General features: G+C 34.8%; 1 long non-coding RNA gene across 1 annotated transcript; it reads right to left on the bottom strand.

Moving 5' to 3' along the window:
* Window positions 1-1,410: 1,410 nt before the first annotated feature.
* Window positions 1,411-4,012, bottom strand: LOC140840479 (uncharacterized). Its single transcript, XR_012120002.1, has 3 exons — window positions 3,984-4,012; window positions 3,779-3,883; window positions 1,411-1,787 (listed from the first exon to the last, which is right to left on the bottom strand). It is a non-coding gene; the product is annotated as an uncharacterized lncRNA (long non-coding RNA).
* Window positions 4,013-6,245: the final 2,233 nt, after the last annotated feature.

The raw sequence follows: 6,245 nt of genomic DNA, 5'->3' as shown, positions 1-6,245 counted from the left end.
AAAGTGTTGGTCAAAGAACTACGTGTAGCTCCAGGTTTTTGGCAATACAATTAGTGCATATGTGGTTTTATACTTATTTATTTTGGATGCACTTTTACTTCCTTGATCGGTTAAGGAAGATTATTTTTCGTAGTTTAACTATTATTAGTTTTGTAAACTTTATTTGTGTGGTCACTAATTTATTTCACTGCATGTTGTGGATATATGTTACAACACCTATACACAACGCCTAAAATCTGATACACACAATCTAATCAATTTCTATACTTTTATATTAAACAAATCAACTCTCAAATAAGTTTTCAATTATAAATTGTTTCCAACATTATTGCGACGTCTCATCTATTCATTCATGCATATAAAAATACCAATTAAAACAGATCTAAACGACTCGGAAAATGAAAAACCACAAGTCAACTACGACAAATTCAACGCTACACTCGTAACAACTTGCAATGGCATTTCAATGTTTCCACACATTTGTTAAATACCCAGCCTGAATAGACTTATTTAACAAGAAATTTCTTTGTATACCATTTTGATCCCATCAAACACATCCAATTCAACCCAAACACGAGTCCAAACTCATCGAGAAAGATGGATTTCAAGCATTTTAGCCACAACCACCCTCTAGTATTACATCGAGTACAGGAGCACACCAATTGCTCTGGTTGCAAGACCCCGGCCCAGGGCGACGTTTACGTGTGCTGGCAATGCCGATACTTCCTCCACGAACAATGCTATCGTGCCGCGCGCTCGATCAAGCACCCGTCTCACCCGATGCATCCCTTGACTTTGGTTCCGTTTCCTACTTATCAGTCTAATACGTATTTTTGCAACTCTTGCAGTCTTTCTGGTGATGGGTTCTCGTATTCTTGTTCGGAGTGTGACTTCGATCTCCATGTTAGTTGTGCTTCGAAGCTGAATAATCCGCCGGCGCCTCAGAATCTCGTCTACCCTCCTCCGATTCAAAGTAGCCCTTTTCCCGCTTATCCTCCACATGCTTAATCCAAGACAAATCTAGCAGGGCGATTCGGGGTGGATGTTTTTCTTGATCAAATGATTTTTTTTTTCCTATTTCTATGATGAAGCTTTCCCTTGTACAATTTGGTGTTGATGTATCATCATCATCATTATAATTATCGTCGTCGTCGTCATCGTGCAAAGTATCAATGCTTTTTGCCTTTGCACCATAATGAATTAAAAATCTTATGAATAGGCTTATTTCTATCTTCTTAAAGATGAAAAGAATCGAGTCGGAGGAGGGGGATTGGGTTCTTGTTACCCCATTTTGTTTTTTTCAAGCGACCATTAATGATAATCATCGGATCTGCAGTGATTCTCGACTATTCACATGTCTAATATGAACTAAGACTCCTGATTATTTGATCATCTAGACTTGGATAAATATGAAGACATGACATAAAATCTTAATCTGCATCATTTGCTGCAAAGAAAGATTAAAACTGCAAATCACAAATACCAAAACATCTGTGGGCTTATTTAGAGTACATAATAAGATATTTATTATTTCGATAAATCGAACAGCGCCTTCAAACAGATTGGACTGATCTATTCAAACACGAAAGGTTGGGGGGGTGGGACTGGTGAAGGCCTCCTAAATCTTTTGAAGGTTCTTGAACCAAATAGCCGACAACTTGGAAATTCTTTTGAGCCCATTCTTGTAGTCCACATAGTAAATCTCGAACCGAATGGTGTAACCCGACGCCCACTCGAAATTGTCTAGAAACGAACATAGAAAGAAACCTTTGACATTCACACCCTCGCTGCAAGTTGCAATGTGATGATGTTATGTTTGGTTCAACCATGGGCGGAGCTATATCGGGCTCCAGCCCCACCTAATTTTTTTTTTTTTTAAAATTAATATGTTTTATTTTTAAAATTTTGTTGATTAACCCCAATGCCCAATCTATTTTTTCTCTCTTTCAATTGTCTGCTGCGTCGTTTATATTCTTCTTTTTCAAACTATCACAATTTTCGTTATTTCAAACGACCGTAACTTCATCATCTGTCGTCGGTTTTCAAAATCGATTGTAGATTCGGAAAGCCCACGGCATAAACTTTCTTTTAATACCAAATTTTCGAAGTTTCTTTGTCGTCTTGAAATCAGCCATCGCCCATTGGTCGCTGTTTTCACCGAAAATCATGAGGAAATCTTAGTGTTAGACTTTCTACAACTCGTTCTTATTGTTCTTAGTTAGATTTCAATTTTAAAGGTAATTTCAGATTTTAGTGTTTCGAAATTTGGATATTTTGGTCTTTTTGAAATTCGATAATTGATATATATTAAATTATTGATTGTAGGTACTATATTTGAGCCGATTGATGATATTGATACTTTTTTGGAATTTATTTGAGCATTATTTCGAATTTCCAGATTTTATATTGGGGATTGTCGATTTTTAGTGTTGATTATTTATTATTTGGATGTTTAGATGCTATAGAAAATATAAATGCAAATTTATGGAATTTTGTAGGAATTTTTAAAAAATTCAGAATTATATAAATGACTTTCGAACTTATAAGGCTGTAAAAGTTTTATATTTAAATATATTATGCCTTAAGATTTCAAATGTTAACTTCGGGATTGTTTTGGAATAATTATAATTGTTTGAGGTTTATTAGATTAAAATAACAATTATTTAGTGTTGGTAATGTTGATTTGATTCAGTTAGCCATAATAAGTTAAACGAAAGTGATATTTTATGGTGTAGACGGCACCAATATGAAAAGAAACTCAAGAATGAAGAAAAGGAAAACCATCGACTCATTTTTTAAACAAAAAGAGCAGACATCGGCAAGTCAGGACCATTCTTCATCCAATATTGATGATTCAAATCCCAGTGATTAAAGGATGAGGCAGTTGAACTTCTTAAACTTAGTTGTGCTTGGAACCTAAAGAAAAGTTTAAGCTTCTTAATGTTGATCTATCTATCGATTTGCTGAGAAATTCTATTATCTTGATTTCGATTCACAATATTTGCATCACTTGAGAATGCAATTGGATCACTATAAACTTGATGTTGCTGGCCATGAAGATTTCAGAATTTATCAACTATTTATGAATTATGTCGAAGATTATTTGAGACAAATAAGTCAGGAACCTACGATTTGATTGACAGGTGATTTATATATTTTTATCTACGTCGTTTACTTAGTTATCGAATCTGATATATTTATTTAATTGACATGTTGATTCGTCTTGTTTTAACTCTCCCCGTTTCCACATCAACAACGGAACGAGCATTTTCAGCAATGAAACTTGTTAAAACAGCTCTTCGTAACAATATGGAAGCAAAGTTTTTCGGAGATTCTATGGTAATCTACATCGAACGATATTTGGTAGAAAAAATTAATAAAAATTTAATAATTAATGAGTTTTATTCTAAGAAGAATCGAAGAGCACAACTTCAGTAGTGTTTTAGCTCCATGTTTTGAAGATATTATATTAAATATTTTTGTTTTATGTTTTCATGGAGTCAATGTTTACATATTTTTTATTTTAAATTTTTTAGTTAATTATTTATTTTATTAAATACAGCATGGGACGGAGCCAGCCCCAGGTATTTTTGAATCCTGGCTCCGCTCTCATATCTCTCCTTTCATGTAGTAACAACGTCGATCGAGTTCATTATTTTCGTCCTCGTGTCATAAAAACTAATGCAGAGGAACCACAATGGTTTGATCTCCAAACAATAGGAATGTAAATGGCCAAATCACATGACCAAAATTGTTTGCTAAAAGAAATAAAGCTTACTCCATTGCTTGTCGAAGGGCTGCAAGATGGAGAGTCTGAAAAGCTCAACTCTCTGTGGATCATTAATACCATCATTTAATGTACCATTGTTTTGTGAACCATAACCTGATTACAACCAAAAGAAAAAAAAAGAAATTAGAAAATGATGCATGCACACATACAAGAACAAAATTATTTTAAAAAGTAAAGGGTTTTTTTTCCATACCATTTTCAATGATACAGATAGTCGGATTTCTCTTTATGATAAAAAGATCCATTTTTCAAGTTCGCTATTACGGGTAGTTCCTAATTGTTGTAATTCTTCTTGATGTACATGAGGAGTTCATAGAGGCCTTTCGGATAGGAATAGAAGGTGTTTACTCCTGTCTGAAAATCATTAGTCCGATGACGACTAATTCTATGAATATGGCTAAAGGCGGGGGTAAGGAAATTTGATTTGAGAACCGTTAATGTTGTATTTGGATGGATGGACGAATTTTGTTTAATTAATTAATCAAAATCAATCATGAAAATTCTTAAATTGATGTGTATAAAACGAGGAAGAACGAACATTACAGTTTTTAATTTTATAAATTAAAACATTATTTTCGACTTCGAAAACTTTATTTTTTGATATTTTTTCTTGATAGGTAATGAAAAAAAAATGTTACAAGAAATTTTTTTTTGAAAGGAGTTTTAGCTGCGAGTGTTATAATACAAGGGCTATAGCTTATTGATTTTCTATATATGGATTTAATCGACGAATTTAACAAGAAATAGGGGGTTTTAGATTATTCATTTTTAATTATAGGAGGTTTACAAGTTATAAATAGGGTAAAAAAAGGACGATTTTAATCCATAGAATTTTCTATATGGGGATTTAAGCTAATTTCAAATAACATATAATGCCCAAGAATTATAGAATTGATAAACCAAGATTATTAATCTTCATTAACGTGAGACTCGGAAGATATGAGAGTGCATGACATGCAACGAGGGAAGAAAAGACATGAGAAAATAGGGTTTGCAAGACCGCACCCGCGCCCAGAACAGGAGTGCACTCGCGGTCATACAATTACGGACTTTTGCAAAAGAGGTCGAAGCCACACCGCACCCGCGGTGCAACCAAGACCGCACCCGCGGTGCATGGACAGAAAGTTGGAAAATTTATTCGAAGTAAGACCGCACCCGCGGTGCGAGAAGGACCGCACCCGCGGTGGTGTGACCGCACCCGCGGTCGTTGGATTTTAGAAAATGAAAAGCTGCCGAAGCTTGAGCACCCGCGCTGCTGAACACACCGCACCCGCGGTCATGCGTGTAGCTTGAAAAATAAGCCACGTTTCCTGGTGTTGCATGCAGTATATATATGAGAATGACACGTTTTTCCTTCAGAATTTTAGAAAAGGGGTCGAGGCTTTGAGAGAAAATCCTTACGCCTTATAGACTTGCGATTGTGAAAGATCCGTCCATCAGAATTCAAATCCGATTTCAGTTCTGCACTCCTCTTGCTACGGGCTACACAAGGACGTAAGTTTTGTTACGTTTAGACATGATTTGAAAATACGATGTTGTTAGAATTGAATATGATTCAGATATGGTAATTCTACTACTGTAGATATTATATAATCGAAGTCAGATTAAAGAATAGACTGATTATGCAATTGTTATGATTTTTGAAAGATATTGACGGAGATTTGATATCAGATTTGTGTTATTATTGAGATTATGAGTTATATCAGTATTGATTATGAGTTCTGGTATTATATCTGTGATGTTCAGATTGACGGGGTTATTCAGATTGTATTGTTATGCTGTCAAGACATCAGTTGAGTTAGATTGATTAGATTCAGATATGATTTTGATTATATTGTGATTTCAATGATATGAATTGAATTGTATCTTGTTCAGATATTGATCAGAATTATGTACTGAGTTGAGTATTGATCAGAACAGATTGTGTATTGAGTTATTCACTTATACAGCGTATTCGATATTGTCATTTCAGATTTGATATGGACAGATTTGAATACAAGTCATCGTCTTCGTCAGACCGGGACGACAAAGTTAAAATTCATGTGATATTCGGGAACACACAACTCAAATCAGATCCTATTTGAGTTTCCCAACAAAAATCACATACTAGAATTATTGTTGTTTATTTTATGATATGATTATGATGTGTTCATAGATGATATATTCACATCTTTTGAAATGATTATGCTTTGTTTACAGATTGATATGCATTGCATTTAATATAGGGAGTCTTGACAGAACAGTCAAACTTCTAGACGTTCGGTGATATCACAGCATAGGGGAAGATCAGTCTCCTATTGTAGATGTGGATACAGATCAGGCCGAAGTCTAGGAATAAGACGTACAATCACCCCGATGGGGAGGGTAGGTGATAGAACGTCTTATTCACACCGGGATCCCTAGAGTTATAGTTGAGTCGAGTCTAGACATGATTTGACTAGAACTGCATGCGTTT

Source organism: Primulina eburnea, chromosome 9 (genome assembly GCF_022965805.1).
Source record: "Primulina eburnea isolate SZY01 chromosome 9, ASM2296580v1, whole genome shotgun sequence".
Taxonomy (NCBI): domain Eukaryota; kingdom Viridiplantae; phylum Streptophyta; class Magnoliopsida; order Lamiales; family Gesneriaceae; genus Primulina; species Primulina eburnea.
The sequence above is the reverse complement of the archived record's forward strand: the minus strand, read 5'-3'. Positions and strand labels throughout refer to the sequence as shown.